Consider the following 19,887-nt stretch of genomic DNA (forward strand, 5'->3'; position numbering starts at 1 on the left):
TATTATGGTGATAAGTACTCTTGCTTGGTTGGAAGTAATTCCTTACAGGTGATGGAGATGAGCGAATGCTGAGCCACACCAAGGGCAGGGAGAGGAGAGGGCTCCCTAAGCATTGTGTGGGTACATTTCCTGTTCACCACCCCTTGGTTCAGTTGTACTATCAAAACCAAAGAAATGAACTGATTTTTTTTTTCCTAGAGTGGTCTATTTGACGAGCCCTCCATCAGTTCTTAAATCCCCACTGCGGAGGCTCTAGGTTAGGAAATGACAGTTCATGACAGCTGGGCATTTCCAGCTCTTCCTTGGCTCTCTCCAGTTCCTATCCTCCATTTACGCTCAGATAGTCCTGGAAATGCTGAAGAGTCTGAGGAAAGAATCAGGTTTCCAAATGACATTGCACTGATAGGGAATTAAGAGTTGGCTTAATTAGATTCTACCTTTTTATTTTCTCTTAACTTGAAGAAAAACAGGTATGTGTGGGAGTTGTAAATGAATGGTGTGATGTAAATTGTAGCAACGGTATGTGACACCTGTTGGAGACTAGATTTTAGAAATAGAATTTTTGTACTAATGTGGAAGTTTGTTTTTACTTGGCTAGAACTGTAAATTTTTATTTTGGCATGTTTTGCCTTTTCAAGCAATCCAACTTTTTCAGTTTTGTAGAATTCAGATGGGCCTAAAGGCAACTAATGTGAGTTAGGTTAGATTGAACTTCCTTTTAGAGGTGGGTGAAGACTTTGAATTCTTGCCCAAGATGTGCCAACTCCTCGCCATTCTACAATCTGATGGGCAACATGTTAGGACACTGGCCTTAAGTGAATGCTGTCTAAATTGGGATTTTTCTTCTTCTGAGAAAATAGTTACCTGTGACCTTCTCGCCAATTCCCCTTCTTGGTCACAGTTCAGTCATTTAAGAAGGGTCTGAGAGGCTTCTTAGAAGTTCAGGGGTGCCTGGGTGGCTCAGTCGGTTCAGTGTCCAACTTTGGCTTAGGTCATGATTTCGTGGCTCAGGAGTTCGAGCCCCACGTCGGGCTTTGTGCTAACAGCTCAGAACCTGGAGCCTGCTTCAGATTGTGTTTAAAAAAGTTAAAAAAAAAAATCCATATACATGTACTGTCTTCAATACTGAACCATTTCACAACAAGGACGTAAGTTTGGAAGCTAAAAGACCATTCATTCCACAGGCATTACAATCAGGGCAGAAAAAGAATCAGTTGACCAGAAAGGACTAAAAGAATCATCAAGAACTTAAAAAAAAAAAAAAAAGGCCAGCTGGGGACCCAGGAGCAATTTGGGGTTATGTTGATCCTCTGGGCCTGGCAGAGACTCCGGGCACCAGAGTTCACACAGCTGGACCAAGGTCGCACCCTGTAGTTTCTCTTTCCACTTGGACAGAAATGGAGGTGTTGGGCCTGTAATCTGGTCCTTGCCCAAACCCAAGCGAGTGTTGTGCAGTCTTTCTGTTTTGAACACATTTGTCCTCATTTTCCCTTTTCTCTGCTTGCCCACTCGAAGGGGAAAAAATGATCAGAGGTACTCGTGGGTGGAGCCGCTCTTTGATTGCAGTGCCCCAGGGTTTTCCAGGCTAGCAAGTGAGAGCTGTGGGGCTGGCCCAGTCGGGGCGGCCCGGTGCTGCCTCCTCGGGTTCCCTTCCAGCCTTCCCACCCCGGAGGGGAGAGGGAAGCCCAGTTGGTGAGCTCAGGAGGGCAGGCCGGTTGGGGAGCGGCGGCTTGTTGACCGCAGCTGTGTCTCTTTCGTTGGGGAGGCCTTCCAGCATCTTGGAAGGTGTGGGATGAAAAGTCTCTCCCTTCGTCATGCGTTACTGGTGCTTGTTGTCCCCTGTGCCTCAACTTGGACGTGCAGGGGCGTGGGGTGGGGAGGGGAGGAGGTGGAGGTCTCTTGGGTTCCCTCTGAATGGGAGTCAGCGTCCAAGGAAACAGTCACCTTTTGGCCTGTGTCCTTCTCCCCGGGTGAGTGGGAACGAACCTTGGTTACTTGTGTGGGAGTCGAGGGGCTGAGCCAGCTCCATTCGGCAGGACTTGCCTTTGGAGGAATGGCTTTTCCTGAGTCTCTGCTGGGGGTGTGGAGGAGGCAGCAGGAGGTTTCTGGAGCTGCAGTTTATTGAGAAAACAGCTGCCCCACTCCCTTTGCCTCCCTCCCGCCCTCTCTCTGCGGCAGGATGTGAGTATGCTGTAAACTTTGGCAGGGGTGAAGCATGGTAATACTTTTCTGAAACAGGAACTGAGTTTTTGGCATGGAGCTGCCAGGTTAAAGCTTGGGAGGGGGGCTGGGGAGAAGGATGTGTAAAATTTGATCTAGTCATTCGAGAAAGGATTCTTACTCATCCCCGAAAAAGTCCGAGTTCAGTGGGTCAGAGTCCCAAAGCGCAGAGCTGAGATTGGGAGCCAGACTGGACGATGTTGGCACATGCTGGGACCCAGAGGCGTGCCTGCAGTCCATCCTTCATTATCCTAACCTCTCCAACCAACGGAATACACCATTGGAAAGGACAGTAAATGCTTCTCAGCGGACAAGTTTAGGACCTCGGGTTTTGACCTAGAGCACTTGACAGGATTGAAGGAAGCAGGGGAGGGCGGGACGCCATTGGCCAGAAGTTGTGTGCAAATCAGGAGCTTGGGGCTGATTTAGAACCTGGAGATCTAAGAAGCAGCTGTTGGATGGTGTGAACTTTTGCACATGGGATTTCAAGAGGCTAATTCTCCTTGGAAGTCTGTTTGCAAAGTGGTTCTTTCCTGGCTGTCGCCGCCTCCTCCTTTGGAGGCCTGTTTTCACTGAGTGTGAGCGTTCTGTGCCAAACGTAGCAATGACCTTCTGGCGCCTGGAGCGGCCACACAGCCTGACCCAGAGGGGGCTGGGGTGGGCAGGACTGGATGAGGAGGGAGGGTCTCTTTAAGCCCCACTGGCTCTGGGGTCGGTCCCAAACCTCAGACTTGGAGTTGAGGAACAGGAGGGAAAGGGGGATGTTCCAGAAGGTTTCTCCTGCCTCCCTCTGATGAATGCAAGCCTGGCCCCCTCCTCCCTCCTGCTTTCCTTCTGGTCTCTGGGGTACCCCCACCCCTGTTGAGTCCAAACTTGCTTGCTTGTCTCACAAATGGTGAGAATCTATTTTTCAGGGAGACTCTTTGGGAATGTATGTAGAGTTCACTAATGGTCTATGCCTTAGGGTATGGTTAACACATTCCTCCCTCCCCACCCCTTCCTTTTCTTGCCCTCTTCCCTTCCTTCACAATTGTTTTTCTTTCTGTACTCTGACTTGTGTTTACTTTTACAGTGGAATTACTAAACTAAACATACTTCGACGTGTTTGAGAAAGTGAAGCTCCTCTCTTAAAAACAGCATGGTGACGAGTCTGGGATCCATGAGAAATTGTAGAATTCAAAAGGCCAAAGTTAACATCCATTATTAAGCAACTGATGATGAAGTTCTTGAAACGATGAAGATTGCAGAATTGACATTTTCTTACTCTGCACTTCTTAAGGGGTGCACATCTTCTATACCTCAAAGATGCACCGGTCTGTCTTATTCAGGCACATGAAATTCCTGCAAAAAGAGCTTTTAAAAGTAAAATGACAAGTTCCCTTTCATGTGCCAATAGAGAAATAGGTATGTAAGTGAAAGCTTGAGAAAATCCTAAGTACTGAAATTGCTTATATCTCTTCTTCAATTTACACTTAAGGTCAACTTGAAAAGAATTATTTGGAGAGAATAAGAGAGGGAGGGGCAGAGAGGGAGAGAGAATCCCAAGCAGGCTGTGCATTTTCAGTGCAGGGCTCCATCCCATGGTTTTGGGATCATGACCTGAGCCAAAATCAAGAGCCCGATGCTTAACCCACTGAGCCACCCAGGTTCCGCTTAACTTGAAATTTTAAGTAGAACATAAAAATTGAACCCTATAAAATACAAAAGGGAATAGACCAGTATATATCTAGTATTCATGTAAAAGTACGCTTTTTAAAATTGTTTTTTGGTATTTTTGAGAGAGAGTGTGAATGGGGGATGGGCAGAGGGAGGGAGGGAGAGAGACCCAGAATCCGAAGCAGGCTCCAGACTGAGCTGTCAGCACACAGCCCAACGCAGGGGCTCGAACTCATGGACCGTGCGATCATGTCCTGAGCCGAAGTCGGACGCTTAACTGAGCCACCCCGGTGCCCCAAAAGTGCACTTCCTAATGCAACGAAGGAAGCCTCCTGGAACGTTGACCTGCAGTAGAGATTCCGAATGTGTTCTGTCTATCTTCACATGTTTTCAGCTCTCTGCAGTGAACTAGCATATCTTTTATGACTGGAGCCTCCCTTGTGGCAGCACACTCGAGTGAGTACATAGGCGCTTGGCTTTCTCTGTGTGGTCTGATGCAGTTCACGTAAGAATGGTAAAAGCTCAAAGTGAAATCTATTCGTGTTTGCAAGGCTTACAGTCGTCCATGTAACCCCTACCACTTGGGGTAAGCCTGGGTGGGTGACAGACCCTCGGAGCTCCAGCAGGGAAATAGAACAGGTCTCGCTGTCCGCAGTGGGTTCCTGTCTGTCTCTTCAGTGCGTGTGTGTGTGTGTGTGTGTGCGCGCGTGCGCACGCACGCGTGTGCGCACACGCGGCTTCAAGGACACGTCCTTTACACATCCTGTTGCTGGTTTCCCCCCCTGGGATCTCTCCCTCCTCGTCGGTTCTGTGCATCCTCTCCCTCCCACTGTGGAGATGATCCCTGAATTACTTTATTGAAGATGACTCATCATCGGGAACAATAGGTCACCATTAAAGTTAATAGTGCTTTCTAAGGACTCTAGGGTGGCAATAAAATTTGCTAGGAGGCACGGAGCAATTGGAACTTGCAGCACAGTGTTTTAATTGTGCAGAGATGTCTGTCCTTTGCTGTGCTATGTTTTTACAATTGCTTAGGAACTGCTGAGATTTTTCTTCCCCAAGATAGTACTCTGTGGAAGGCACACTCCTAGTCAGCGGTGACCTGGGATTATTGGCTCCAGAATCTGCAGCCTGAGGGACCAAGCTGTCCCTGACACGTGGCACGTTCTCAAAATGGCTCGCTTTCGAGATTGTGGTGAGGGGACACATGAACCGGAGGTAGCACCACGTAGGATGGCGAATTGAACGCGTTCCGTTATTGATAAATGTCAGCCTTCCATTCATCCCCTCTACATACCATGTAAGGGAATTGAAGACTACTTGGGTTCTCCCCATCCTCCCCTTTTTAAATTCTTAAAGTACACATGTTAGAAGTCAGAATCTTAATGGGGTGTCTGGTTGGCTCAGTCTGTTAAGCGTCTGACTTCAGCTCAGGTCGAACTTGGCATCCTTGAGTTCGAGCCTGTGGGGCTCTGTGCTGACAGCTCAGAGCCTGGAACCTGCTTCAGATTGAGTGTCTCCCTTTCTCTGTGCCCCCTTCTTCCCCTCAAAATAATAAATGAACGTTAAAAACCTAAGAGAATCCTTCCTGTGTGTGTGTGTGTGTGTGTGTGTGTGTTTTGTTTTTTCTTTTTAAGACTCTGATTTTGGTCTTCCCAGTTTCCAAAAGGTGGGGTGTGGGGTGGTTTCTAGGGTGTCGTGTTTTCACCAGTAATATGGTGGTAGTATAACAGGTTAAGTATGGGTTTCTGTCTCTTGCCTGGAGCTGTGCTTCACCTTTCTTGGTTCCATCCCCTGCAGTCTGCCCTGTCCCTAAGTCCATCAAATGCCACACATTTGAGTTTATTCCCTGCATATAAGGCTGTTCATCTTGAGTAATGCTTGAGGCTAAAACTCTGTAACAGAGGGGACATCTCCATTATACCCAAAGGATAATTGGTGAATGTTCTAGATTGAATGACATTCTAGGTAGAACCTACACTACTTGGTACCTAGAAGGGAATTTTAAATGCTAAGTTGGTAAGTAGATGAATCCTGTAGGTAACTTCGACTGAAACAGAAGAAGCTGATTTGGGCCGGTGAATCTTGGAGTCACTTGGCTTCATTCTGTAGATTGTTGGTGGCCTATGCACATTAGATACATAGTATTATGCAGCTCCCTCCCAAATAAAACACATTATGTATCTGCAATGAAAATGTCAAATGAGAGATATGTAGACAGGGAGGAATCCTTGGTTATCTCTGGGAATTCTCATGGAGAAACACGACTTGGAGATTCCAAGAAAACTCACTGCCCCCTCCTACTAAAAAGAAGTAGAACCTGGGGGTGGTGGGAAGTACACAGTGAAATCAAACTTCCTAAGCCCAAACCTTGGCCTTGTGTGCCTTGGCTGCCCCATCTGTACAATGGGGACACCTCACGGAGTCGTAATGGCTCTACAGGCAGTCCAGGATACCCCATGCCAGACTGAACTTGGGGATCAGAGCTGGCCTGCCAAGCCGGAGGAAGACCACAGACGATGCCTCAATCCCAGTTTTGGTTTTGTTACCATCTGTCTCGGGCATCTGAACTTCTTGGCCTTCAGTGACTTCTTTTGGGGGATAAACTGATGGTGCTTTGTGATCCTTTAAACTTCTATGACCCAAACCCTAGGTCTGGCTCTGTACAGGCCAAGGCATTCCTTGTGATGACCTCCAGTGTCTGAAGATGAGGTCGTGCCATTTCTGTAAGCCGATGACCCACTGTCTGCTCTAACAGCCCTGTGGAATGAATGAGAAGGTACGGGGTGCCATGGGAATCTTCACTGTGTTGACTAAGTGCTTGGCCCTAATGGCCACCATTAACCACTTAGACAGTGGTGGGTGGTAAACTCACTTCCTTAGTTCCCAGTCTCCCTCTTCTTTCTTCCAGCATACCCGTGTGATTTTATTACTTGAGAAAAGCAGAGCTTTCTGGAGGGAAAACAATTGATTGTGACATTAAACAACATGCTCCAGATGGCTATTTGTGCTTGTTATACAGCTTGAAAACTTAACCCCTTCCCTGATCATTCTAGTCCTGGCTGGGGCACTCAACCCTCCCCCCCCCCCCCCCAAATACTGCTTCAGGTTAGACTTAGGAACATGAACACCAGTGTTGGTGGGTTTGGAATAGGTCTGCATCCTCAAGCAGGGCAGAGAACCAAGCTCACTCTACCCACTTGGGGAGTCTGGGGGGCCGCCTGTAGCAATGTACCTTCTGTTTGGGCTGTCGGAGCTACACTCAGTTCCTAGGGAAGTCGCTATTTGTAAGCACACAGAAAAACTAATTTTGTGTCTGAGTTGCTTGCCGTTCAACGTTGTCCTGTAATACCTTGCCAGTGACCAGACGAACGTAGGTCGGGGAGGATTTCCTCACCTCCATAACTCCGTCCACTTCTTTCCATACCAGATTTAAAAAACTTAGCTAACTGAAAATTGTGGTTTTGGGGAAGGAATTACAATGACCCGGATGACATTCACAGTCTTGTTTGAATCAACTCTTTATGTGAGGGTTAGTTTCCCTTTAGGAAAGAAGATCCTAAAATATTTTTTTTTCCTTAGAATTTGTTTCTTCAGTATCTTAGAACAGTGACTTGTGCATAGGTGATGTTCAGTGACTGGGTGGAGTGAATTAATACATGAACACCTTTCCTAAATCTTGTCTCTGCCTCTCTCTTATATCCTTTGCTGTCACTGTAGTTCTTGAAAATCTACAATCTGGTGAATCTACTTGCTATTTTTGTACACAAAATGTGTTTTCACTTGGTCACCTGGCACAAATTCTTTCCTCTGCCTGTGTTGCCCCCCCCCATGCCCCCATCCAGTAGTTAAGTGCTGTTAGTCGACCTCAAAAGCTAAATCTTCCCAAATGCCTTCATGAGTGGTCTCATCCACCTCTGGTCTCCACTGCTTACCTCTACCATCGATAGATGCTAGACACGCAGAAGCCCAGGTTTATCCTTAGATAATAAGTGTACTTTTACATGATGGGAGAACGGCCACTGTAGAAGGTGAGGGCGTGCATTAGAAAGGCCAGCTCATCGTCTCTGGACGGAACACCCCTGGACCAACAGATTAAAGTAATGGATGCTGTGTTGCTGGCCATCCAGCATGGCTGCCATTTATGGCCTCACATGTATCTGAGATGAAGCTTATTTCAAGATGACTCTCTGACCGTCTTCCTCTCTGCTCTGATACCGGTCATTAAGAGATTAGGTTTCTTGAAATATCAGCATTTGTTGGCCCCCTGGCTGAATAAAGCTCTCTAGCTTGAGGAGGAAGGGATTTCTGAATAGATTTTCAGCGGCGAAGAAATGCTGAGTTTTAAAAATAAACATTCCTCGAGCAAGGCAGTCTTCTGCCTACTGTGAACAGGCATACACCTTTCAAAAACTTAATTGCAGTCAAGGGCATTTAGAGCTGTCTGTAGACAGGGAGGAGGGTGTGGGGGAGGGAGAGACTGTTCTCCTGGTTGGTAACCATCACACAATATTTGGGCCATTTCTTACCGCATATAAACCTTTTATTTGGAAGGAATCAACTCAAATTGCTTTGAGACTTTGCTTTTTGGATCAATGTTCCTGGGACCAATGGTTGCAGGATTCCTCGTTAATAAAGCTATGCTCTGGCCTGTTCAACGGAGTGGTAGATTGCATGAAATCGGGATTTGGTACTGTAGGGCCTACTATACTATCCAGAGAGGAACGAAAGGAGGCGGAGGCTCCAAAGTGGTAGTAACCTCTAGAAGCAAACTCTCCGAAAGTAACTACTATGGAAGGGGCAGGATGTGATTCCTTAAGTTCTCCCGGGTGGGCTCTAGGGCTGTTAGCACCTTAAAATGGTGAAGTTGGTTTTGTTTGGTAGATTAAAAAGAAAATACCATGAATGGGTTTTCTTGGGCCTTTATTAGAAAATACCCTGAAATGGGAACTTTTTTGATGGACAAAAGGGAAAATTAGGGCAAAGCTTGGCATCTCCGAATCTATTTGCCTGATGAGCGAATTGGGTACTATTTCTTGTACCTAGATACCATACCATGTGATCAAATGATTTGGCTAGTTCTGATAACCAGAGATAGATTTTTCTGTCTGGTTATATCGCAACTTTCTGGGGCTTGCGGTAGCGGTAGAAGCCCATTACAAGTGGTGGGCAAGCATAGTAGGAACTGCAACTGTAGCTCTTTGGTTTGAGCAGGAAAATAGGGAGAGGACACTTGGCCCTTGAGTAGGAGTTGCGCATGCCCACATCTGTGTGCCTGGGTTCCTTTGTTAGCACCTATTTTCGTGTTATTCCCAACCAATACTTCGTAGACAAGTGCGTTTACAACTCCTCTTTATCTGCTCTCTCTTCCTCGACCGTCACGTGGGAGACTGTTCTTTTAGGTGCAACCTGATTTTCTTTCCCTTCCTCTGCCTTTTATCTATTTATGCTGCTTATCCCTCCCCTTCTTTTCCTAGACGTGGAACTAAAATCTCGTGTATTTCACCGTTTTTAACAAATCATGTGAACCTAAAAGATGTTGCTGAAATATTTTAAAGTACTGTATTTCAGAGAGGGCTTCCTTCATTGAAGAATTGAGAATACACATTTTCTTCGTGTTCTGGTGATAGAACTCATGGCTGCAAATGGACAGTGAAGTCAATGCCACTGATCAGAGTCCTTGAACCTAAAAAAGAACTATCGATGGAGCCTGGACCATGAGCAAAGTTCAAGGCCAAAGCAGAGAAGTAGGCACTAGACACTCCTCACATTACCTTCTCTCTTAATTGTTGGTAGGGTCAAGAAATAATTTTCATCAGTGTCTTGACTTGTCTGGCCAATTAAACAGACATGTCTCTGCGATGTAAGCCTATTAAGTGAAAAGGGTTGGGTTCTACTGGGTATAATTGCAATTAAGAACAGTCCACCATCCTCTTGTAATTTTACCAAAATAAGTATCCTGAACAGAACGAGATTATGATTCAGCGAAGCAAAACCTATACCTCTTAGTAGAGGCCAGATGATGGTACATCAGTATCAATATGTGGATTTCACAGGACTCCCCACACGCACCCCGTGTGAGATCTGAGACTTCCTTGAAGTAACCTTGGCAAAAAATTAGCTACTCGGACCTATAAAGGATATTTTGAGCTGGAATATAAAAAACACATGTAATAATTAATACAAAAGCAGCTGAAAGTGCCTGAGGTCAGTAGTTGCTACATCTATATTACATGTAAATAAAGTATTAGCCAAAATTCCTTTCAGAGGGCCCTAATTACATCTGTTTTAATTTGATTTTAGTCTGATTTAATGATGTTTTTTTTATATGAATTTGCTTCATGGTTACTGATTGCAATTTCCTTTCCCTGACAAAAGTGTATTCTAGATGGGATAATTGTAAGCCTTTTTAAAATTTTTAAACCATGTAGTTTGGTGACCCTGGGTATATCAAAGGCAGAGTATCTTAGTGCGAGGAATCTTTGGTTGAATATAAAGCTAATAGCCAGTACTTGAAGCTTAATTTCAACTTGTTAACAGTTAATGTAAAATTTCATACAATGAATTGCACCAGTCTTCTAGGTGCATTTGAGTTTTGACAAATAGATACACTTGTGTAACTTGGACTTCTGGTTTCCCTAGCTAGTTTATTTCCTGTTCCTTTCCAGTCTCTCCCTGACTCAAATTGTCAACAGGCAACCACTGCTTGGCTCTTCTAGTTTCTTGCATTATATAGGAGATTTGCCTTGGCTATATAGCTTCATGCAAATGAAGTCTCACAGTATGTACTGTTAAAGGCTTTGACTCATGAGGCTCATTTTAATGAGTTACATGTAATGGAAACAAGTTAGGATGAAAGCAGTCGTGTAGGATTAGAGCAAACCAAGAGTGCTCCTATTTAAAAGAAGGTAAAATGATTAAAATATTAATTTTGAGATGGCTAAGCTAGTGCCTACTTGTTACTGATCTATCCTTAAATTGAAACTTTAATTGAGGTAATTGTATGTTCACATGCAGTTGTAGGAGATAGAGCCTTGGGGTACCTGGGTGACTCGGTTAAGCGTCTGACTTTGGCTCAGGTCGTGATCTGGAGGGTTGTGAGTTCGAGTCCTGCATTGGGCTCTGTGCTGACAGCTCAGCCTGGAGCCTGCTTGGGATTCTGTCTCCCTCTCTCTCTGCCCCTCCCTTTCTCCTGCTGTATCTCTCAAAAATAAACATTAAAAAAAAAATTAGAAAAAATACTAGAGCCTTTATTGTTTCCCCCAATGGTAACCTTTTGTGAAAATCAAATACAGTATGTTAACGAGGATACTGACTTCAGTGCAGTCTACCAATCTTCCATCTCCTGTTTCACCTGCGCTATGTTTGTGTACGTTCATGCTGTGTGTTCTTACCACATGTGTGGGTTTGCATCTCCACCACCACAGTGAAGATGCTCAACATTGCGGACAATACAAGGATCCCTCTTGCTGCTCTTGGAGAACTACACCCATCCTACAGCACCCCTCCTTTCTCTAGCTCCTGGAAACCACTAATTGGTTTTCCATTTTCTTTTTCTTTTCTTTGTAATAAGAAAACCCGACTCTCCCCCTCCCAACGTGGGTCTTGGACTCAGGAATCCAAGTTCAAGAATCAGATGTTCTACCAACTGAGTCAGCCAGGTGTCCCAGTTGGTTCTCCATTTCTTAAAAATAATACGTGTATGTATATGTGTGTATGTGTGTATATATATACATGAGTTGCCCCTCCCCAACTCGTGTGTATACACATACACATATATACAAAATACACCCCATAGGTTTCCCTATGTGTATATACCTTTTTGGATTGACGTTTTAAACTCCTCCTCATTACTGGGAGATAAATCAGAGTTGTATCATTAGTTGGTTTCTTTTTATGGAATGATACTTCCTGGTGGGTGTATGGATGTAAGCTATCGTTGAACCATTCACCTGTTGAAGGACATCTGGCCTGTTTGGAATTTTTGGCTACTATGAATGGAGCTGCTCTGCACATTTGTGTACAGGCTTAATGCAAATGTAAATGTTCATCTCTTGGGGATAAATGCCCGTGAATGAAATTGTGGAGTTGTTTGGTAACTACGTGTTCAGTTTTAAAATGAACTGTCAAGGGGCTCCTGGGTAGCTCAGGTGGTTGAACGTCCAACTTCAGCTCAGGTCATGATCTCACGGCTCGTGAGTTCAAGCCCTGTGTCGGGCTCTGTGCTGACAGCTCAGAGCCTGGAGCCTGCTTCGGATTCTTTGTCTCCCTCTCTCTGCCCCTCCCCAACTCATGCTTGCACGCGTGTTCTCTCTCTCAGAAACACTAAGTTTTTTAAATGAACCGCAAAATTGTTTTCCAGAGCAGTTGTACCGGTTTTATATTCCTACCAGAGATGTAGGAGTGACCTCATTCCTCTGCCTCCTCAACAGCATTTGGTGTCCTCATGTTTTCATTTTCACTGTTACAGGTGTGAGGTGATGGTGTTATATAGACTGAAGTTGAATTTCTGACAACTAATGATGAACATTTTGTGCTTCTTTGACATCTATATATTCTCTTCGCTGAAATGTCTGTTCATGCCCTTTACCCATTTTCTAAGTGACTAAAAAAAAAAAAAAATCTGTGCTTAAAATAGTAAACAAGGGGTGTCTGGATGATTCGGTTAAGTGTCCTACTCTTTTTTTTTTTTTTTTAATTTTTTTTTTTTAACATTTATTTATTTTTGAGACAGAGAGAGACACAGCATGAACGGGGGAGGGGCAGAGAGAGAGGGAGACACAGAATCGGAAGCAGGCTCCAGGCTCTGAGCCATCAGCCCAGAGCCCGACGCGGGGCTCGAACTTGCGGACCGCGAGATCGTGACCTGAGCTGAAGTCGGACGCTCAACCGACTGAGCCACCCAGGCGCCCCGGTTAAGTGTCCTACTCTTGATAGTGGCTCAAGTCAAGTTCTCATGATGGTGAGTTTGAGCCCCGTATTGACTCTGCTGAGTGTGGAGCCTGCTTGGGATTCTCCTTCCTCTCTCCTCTCTGCCCTTCCGCCCTCTCAAAATACATTAAAAAAAAAAAAAAAAAGTAAAACACAACTGAACTAGCTTTAAAGAATGCTGAAAAATATCCTAAGAAACACCTCACTTGGCTTGGGGGACGCTGTTAACAGCTAGTTACATAGATAAATAAACTGAATCACCTAATGAATGGAAAAGGTTGTTTTGCATCCAAGCGGTTTTCATCTGTGGTTCTCCTAATTGTGCCAGTAGCTTGGGCTTTTGATCCCTCCAGTTTTCCCAGGTTCTGTGCTCCTCCTCCTGCCCCAGACCTATTTCCTTCTCCTTTTCTCCTGATGCCCCTGGGTGACAGATCCTCCCCCTTGACTAGTTGAATTCGGAAGCCTATCAATGTATTCCTTCAACTGGTCTTGTGGCCCAGATTGTGTTTTTCTGCAGAACCTGGGCATTTGATATCCCCTATCTCAGTACAGTTCTGTAGTGTTGGCTTCCTCTGTCACTCTAAGAGGAAGACAATGTGACTGTTGTCTTGATGGAAAGATAAGCAGTCTAAAGACAGAGCAGAGAAGCCTCTGAGTTGACTTGGTAATGAATTTACTGTAGAGTGACATATAGGGGTCATCAGAACATTGCTTTAGATGATGCTTTTGTGACCAAGTAATAACGAAAACAGCCCAAGGCTTCCAGGCTAAAGGACTTGGATTTGTGACCTTGTTCTGACCTTACTAATTGAGTGACATTGGGCAGATGACTCCTCCTTTGAGCCTTCACTTAATTGTGAAAATGGGTAATCATTCCACAGTGAGTTAGAAGGATCAAATAGGACAATGTAATGCATTTGTAAGTGATAAAGTACTACACAAATGTAAGCGGCTGCTGTGTTTATAATAATTACACTCCTCCTCCCTGTGACTGAAGCAAACCGACAAAACCTGGAAGACGAAGAGTCATCTTCACAGAATGAGGTCAAATGATCACGAAGTTTAAGGCGGGGGGAAAAATTCCTAAGCATTTTGTTAGATTTGATTTTAATTTTGTTTGGTAAACAAAAAAAAAAAACAAAGAAACGCTGCTGAAAGAATTCATCCACCAGCAATAATGGCATTTCACGTAGGCTGAGATATGGCCACTGAGCAGAGCCACTAAGAGTGAAAATGTAGTGGATGTGGGAGGAGGTCAGTCTTCCCATTTAAGCTGTAGTTTTAAAGGTGGGCTGTGCATTAACTTGCCAAAGCCTTACCTGGGATCTTCTTCCCTCCCATTCTTAGTTTCTGTCATTGGCTAGATTAGCCTTGTGGTCAAGAAGCTAGACATCTAGGCCCAGGTTTGTAAAAGGAGTGTTATTAGTTGTGTGACCTGGGATGAAAGATGAGTCCTCTCTTTATCCATAATACAGATTCAAATGAAACTGTTGATTTGGTACCTTACACCATCAATTATTTGGACATTGCTGTTGAATAGTTATTTTGAATAATTTTAAGAGTATAAACAGGGTAGTAGGCACCCCTGTCTATAAATCCAGAAGTTCAGAAAAAAGGTGGATGAGGTCCTGCTTAGCAGCAAAGTCCTATTGTTCTAAAACAGGAACCTGGTCGTTACCAACTAGGGCTTTGATGAACCCAAGCCAGTTTGCATACATGTACTTATTTGCCCCTGATCTTCGTTTGAGACATTTACTTTTGTGACTCAGGGTAATTAGAAGATCTCCAGGCTGTCGAGGATCAGATGATATAAATATACACGAAAATACTTGGGAAATTGTAGTAGCTGTGTGAACGTCGTCCGTTATGGAGGTGATGGTAGATGAGGTGGGAGTAATAGAAATAGTGGTAGGAAAAAAGTTTAGGTTCATCAAGCTTGAAGACTTGGCTAATATTTCTAGTTAGTTATCGGGTAGTGTTGGAAGCTTTCATTTTAGACCCCACCTAAACCACCTAACTTTTGGAACACACCGTGGTGAATGGAGTCACTCTCTGTATTTTAACAATTGAGTTGTAGCTGGTAACATTTATAAAATTGTCCTTTAAATCTGGGAGGGCTGATAAAATGGCTTCAGAGAGCTGGAGAGAATCATAATGGAAACCCAAGCAATGATTAGATGAGGTGCCAGGTTCCTGGATCAAATGGATTATGGAAAAATGAGGAAGGAAGTGCATTGAGTCATTATGCTTTTAGTTACAGTATATTTTTATAATTCATTCTGTGGGTGGTACATTGTTTAATTCATTACAGCTTCTAAGGACCAATTTCAGATTATAAGCATGGATGATTAGAGTTTTAACCAGACTCTAATCCCAGTTACTAAAGAGGGCTTTTTTAATGTCCTTTAATCTGAAATAGATGATGGTTTTCCTGTAGTGTTGGATTCTTCGAGTACCCTTTAAAATATAAGGATTTATTTCACTCTTTGCAAACTTCTAAGGCAGTTGCTTCCTGGCTTTTAATACAGGATTTTGGTGTCTTTAAAAAATGTGCATGTTTTAAGTGAGAATTACATGAGGAATCTGTTTGAAGCTTGTTTCTCCTTTATTAAGAAGAAAAAAGCTGTATCTGATAATAATTGCAATACGTAATGAGATTTTACAAAATGTGTTTGTTACTTCTGATGGTATAATCTGTTAGTGTATTCAGTGCTTTCCCTGAAAAAGAACTCGAAAGAAATTAAGCAATGTCTTTCCTTGGATTCATTGTGTGTGTTTGTGTGTGTGTATGAGAGAGACTGATGTGTGCCCTCTATGTGTAAGTCAGACTTGAGGCTGATCGTGGTTGGCTCCTGTGAGTAAGAACAGATGAAGGGCATGCCCCTTTTTATCTGCTTGGCTGCCTTGCACATATCTTTCCTTTTTTAAAAAAAATTCCTAGGTGCTCGTTCATTCACGTGCATATAAGCAGCTTTTAGCATTTCATATAGACCAATGATGATTGGTGGCTTGGGAGAGTGGAGTGAATATTCTCAGTGTTGGATTTAGTCTACAATTGATTTAAAGGCTTCAGAGAAGCCTTTTCTGCCCACCCTAGCATTTCAAATAGCAGTATTGTCCCCTCCCTGCCCCCAACACTTTGTCACTTGGTATCGCCCTCCATTTTGTTTTTTTTCATCGCCTTTAACATTATCTACAATTACATTAAATATTTGCTGATTGTTGGTCTCTATTAGAATATAAGCACTATATGGCCAGGACTTGAACTCTTTTTCAACTCTATTGAGACTGGGACTGTGCAAGGGGGAATACATAAGTTAATGGCATCCTATGAAACCAACCAATGAGATAAATTCTAATAAGTTCTTTCAGGGTCTAAGCTTCATATCTGGAATCCTGCTTTCTTTCCGGATTCTAGCACTTCTTGCGCTGGAGAATTTCCTAAAGAACATTATTCTGGGAGGAAAGATGACAAATGAGTGTGGGTGTCAGGCTATCAAGTAAATATTGGAACAGTTTTGTGATTGGAAGTGTTTATTTTGATCAAATGTGCATTTGGTCTGACCTTGAAGTTAGACTTCCTTATGAAGTTGCATAAATGTTAATAAATGTTCATGATGTGGGCTTCAAGCTGAAAGCACGTAGAATATAAATATTGAAGCCATAGGTTAGAAAATAGAGCATTGTAGCTATTTTGGGTTGGGGGGATTACTTTACTGACAGGAGCTGGAAATTCAGAGTTCTGGGTTCTATTTTCATTCCTGCTTTTGAACGGCACTTCACAAAATCTTTTTTTCTAATTTTTTTTTTAAATGTTTGTTTTTGAGAGCGGGAGAGTGTGAGCAAGGGAGGAGCAGAGAAAGAGGGAGACACGGAATCTGAAGCAGGCTCCAGGCTCTGAACTGTCAGCACAGAGCCTGATGTGGGGCTCAAACTCACAAATTGTGGGATCATGACCTGCTGAAGTTGGACGCTTAACTGACTGAGCCACCCAGGTGCTCCCAAAATGTTTAATAAATATTTAATTGAATATTAATCACTTTAAAAATCCCTTTTCTGTCCCTTAGAATTTTTGTACTCCAGTTCCTCTGGTTTTATTGATGTTTTGTTAGTCTGTTTTTCAGGTTTTTCTTTATTTTTGTTTTTTTTAAACCCATGAGTGTCCCCACTTCAGTGTGTGTATGGAGACAGTGATTGTCTACTCGTCAGTGCCTCACTAGTACATTTTTTTTCCTACCTCAAATTTGTATAAGCTGCACCTGGAAAAACGAATACGGTCTTTAAAATCTAAAACTGTAGAACCATATCTAAGGCAGCAAGTGTAGCTTACAAAGAACAAAAAGATGAACTGGGCCAGTTTTGATGGCGATGCGGAATGTCTCAAAGGAAGATAATCAAAGATGAGAGCCGTCTCTACAGCAAAGCTAAGAGGGTAGACCCCCATAAATCTTAAAAGAAGGCAGCTAGTCCCAAACCAGGTGCCCTATTTAAAGAAAGCCCATTGACCATTAGTGTTATCAGAGCTTTTATGCCAGACTTCTGTCTGTCTGTGGTGTATTTAGTGAATTTTTAACTGGACAGACTTTACAATGGGAGTGTTGAATTAGACCATAAACAGCTGAAAACTACTTCAGAATTCCAGATGCCTGACGCCGCTCTGTCCCTCACTTGGCTTTTTGTCTGCACTCACCCCACTTGCTGGGGTTTCTTAAGGGGTGGTCCTGAGACCACCAGCATCCAACCACTTGGGGCATGTGATGAAGGTCTAATTCCCGGCCTTTGAGCGTTGACCCGCTCAGTCAGAAACCACTGGCGTAGAGTTGGGAAATTTTAACAAGCACCTTGCAGGCGATTCACAGGCACATTCAAGTTTGGGAACCACTGATTCCTGGGTGAGTAGTATAGCTTTACTTAAGGTGGCAGGTGTGGGTTTTATTTTATTTAATTAACTAGTTGTTTTTTGTTTTTGTTTTTTGGGTTTTTTTTTTTTTTTTGGACAATATCATGATGTGCACGGAGGAGTGAACTGCTCAGAAGGAAGAGCTGTTTTTCTCTTTTGGGTCTAGTTTTTTAAGATTGTGGTAGGAGGAACGGAGAACCCATACACCTGTTTCTTGAGTAGACTCGCTCTTTGGTGGGATATCCTAGATCTACTAAATCTTAACATGCTAATGTATATCTGCACAGAAAACCTCTGCAAATGAATCCTATGGTCTCTGCAAGGTTCCACCTTGGGTGCATGTCACTGCTTTGATGAGGATGTCATCTGGGTGACCAGGCCAGATATGTTCAGTATTCAGGGTGAGTTGGGATTGAAATATCCGTTCTGGATGGCAATGAGGGCTGTTTAAAGTTTTGTTGAGTTTTGTTGTGTTTTGAGAGCGAATCCCAAATAGGCTCCATGCTATTAGCATGCAGAGCCCACGTAGGGCTCGAACTCCTGAACGGTGAGATCATGACCTGAGCTGAAATCAAGAGTCCGATGTTCAACTGACTGAGCCAGCCAGGTGCCCCATTAAATGTGATTGTTATAGAATGTTCCCTAATAACCCAGTACAGAGTGGGTCTCAGGAGAGGGCTCAGAGGAAGAAAATCCTGCTGGAGGTTCTGAAATGGACTCTGTGGTCACACCCTTTGTGATACTTGTTCATTGAAGCCCCTCTACGAGGGTCTCGGTTTCCTAATGTGCAAAGTGCAGCCCATCTAATGTAAAAACACATTCTGAGACTTGAAGCCAGGCACCTTCTCAGCATAGCTGTAAAGCATTCTAGAAGTGTCTGCCAATCACGGAAGACCTGAGTCGTCTTCCCTGGGCACGTGTGATGAAAGGTAAGGTTTAAGTCAGAAAGCCGTTTTCGTGCCCAGCCTGCATGACGTCGTTCATGAAGACTGTGTGGGAGCTCTGCAGGTCGGGCGGCCTGCCTGAAGCAAGGGGAGTGATCAGGGTCGTGAATTCTGCGTTCTTGACCTTCACCCTTTGCCAACCTGGGCCAAGTTAGAAGTGGACTCGGGGCATGGGGAACTGGTTTCAGTACAGACAGCTAGATCATGAAAACTCCTTGAAATACTTAGCAAACTGCTACATTAGATCAAGTGGTGGTGGTATTAAATTTTTTCTAATGTTTGTTTTTGAGAGAGGGAGCGGGGGAAGGGCAGAGAGCGGGGGCGACAAAGAATATGAAGCAGGCTCCAGTCTCTGAGCTGTCAGCACCAAGCCCACCGAGCGGGGGGCTCGAACTCCTGAACCTTGAACCAAAGTTGGACGCTTCACTGCTTAGTCGACTGAGCCACCCAGGTGCCCTGGAATGGTGTGGTGTTTTTAAATGGCTCGAGGAGCCCTAGGGAAGAGACGAGGGATGCTTTTCTCACTGATATGACCACACCTAGGAACTTCAAGCCAGAGGCCAAGATGAAGACTGGCTGAGAGGCTGGCGGTGTGAAGTGGATACTGAGTAGCTGGCTTACCGGGCATCTGGCCCCTGGGGGCTGCATTTGTTTCCCATCTCAGCTTCTTGGGGACCCAGATCCAGGGGAGTCCCCACTTTAGGACAGATGCAGAGATTTTTCTTGAACCAATTTTGACTTTATTTCCTGCAGATGCACTTGGAATACATCCTTGCTGAATTTCAGCTCAAAATTTAAATGGTCTCGGGGCGCCTGGGGGGCTTAGTCGGTTGGGCGTCCAACTTCGGCTCAGGTCATGATCTCACGGTTTGTGGGTGTGAGCCCTGCGTCGGGCTCTCAACTGTCAGTGCAGTGCTTGCTTCGGATTCTGTCCCTCTGTCCTCTCTGCCCCTCCCCTGCTCATGTGCGCACGCTCTCTCTCATCTCTCTCTCTCTCTCTCTCTCTCATCTGTCTCTCTCTCTCTCATCTCTCTCTCTCTCTCTCTCTCTCTCTGTCATCTCTCTCTCTCTCTCTCTCTCATCTCTCTCTCTCTCTCATCTCTCTCTCTCTCATCTCTCTCTCTCTCTCTCTCTCTCTCTAAAAAATAAGCAAATAAGCAAAAATTAAAAAAAAAAATTAGATGGTCCTTCCCCATTTTGCAGGCCTGTGAGAAGGATTAAATCAGACAATCC

The sequence above is a fragment of the Lynx rufus genome, unplaced genomic scaffold (genome assembly GCF_022079265.1).
Source record: "Lynx rufus isolate CCGP_SWC_20201006 ecotype Redwood Valley unplaced genomic scaffold, mLynRuf1.p SCAF_6, whole genome shotgun sequence".
Lineage (NCBI taxonomy): Eukaryota > Metazoa > Chordata > Mammalia > Carnivora > Felidae > Lynx > Lynx rufus.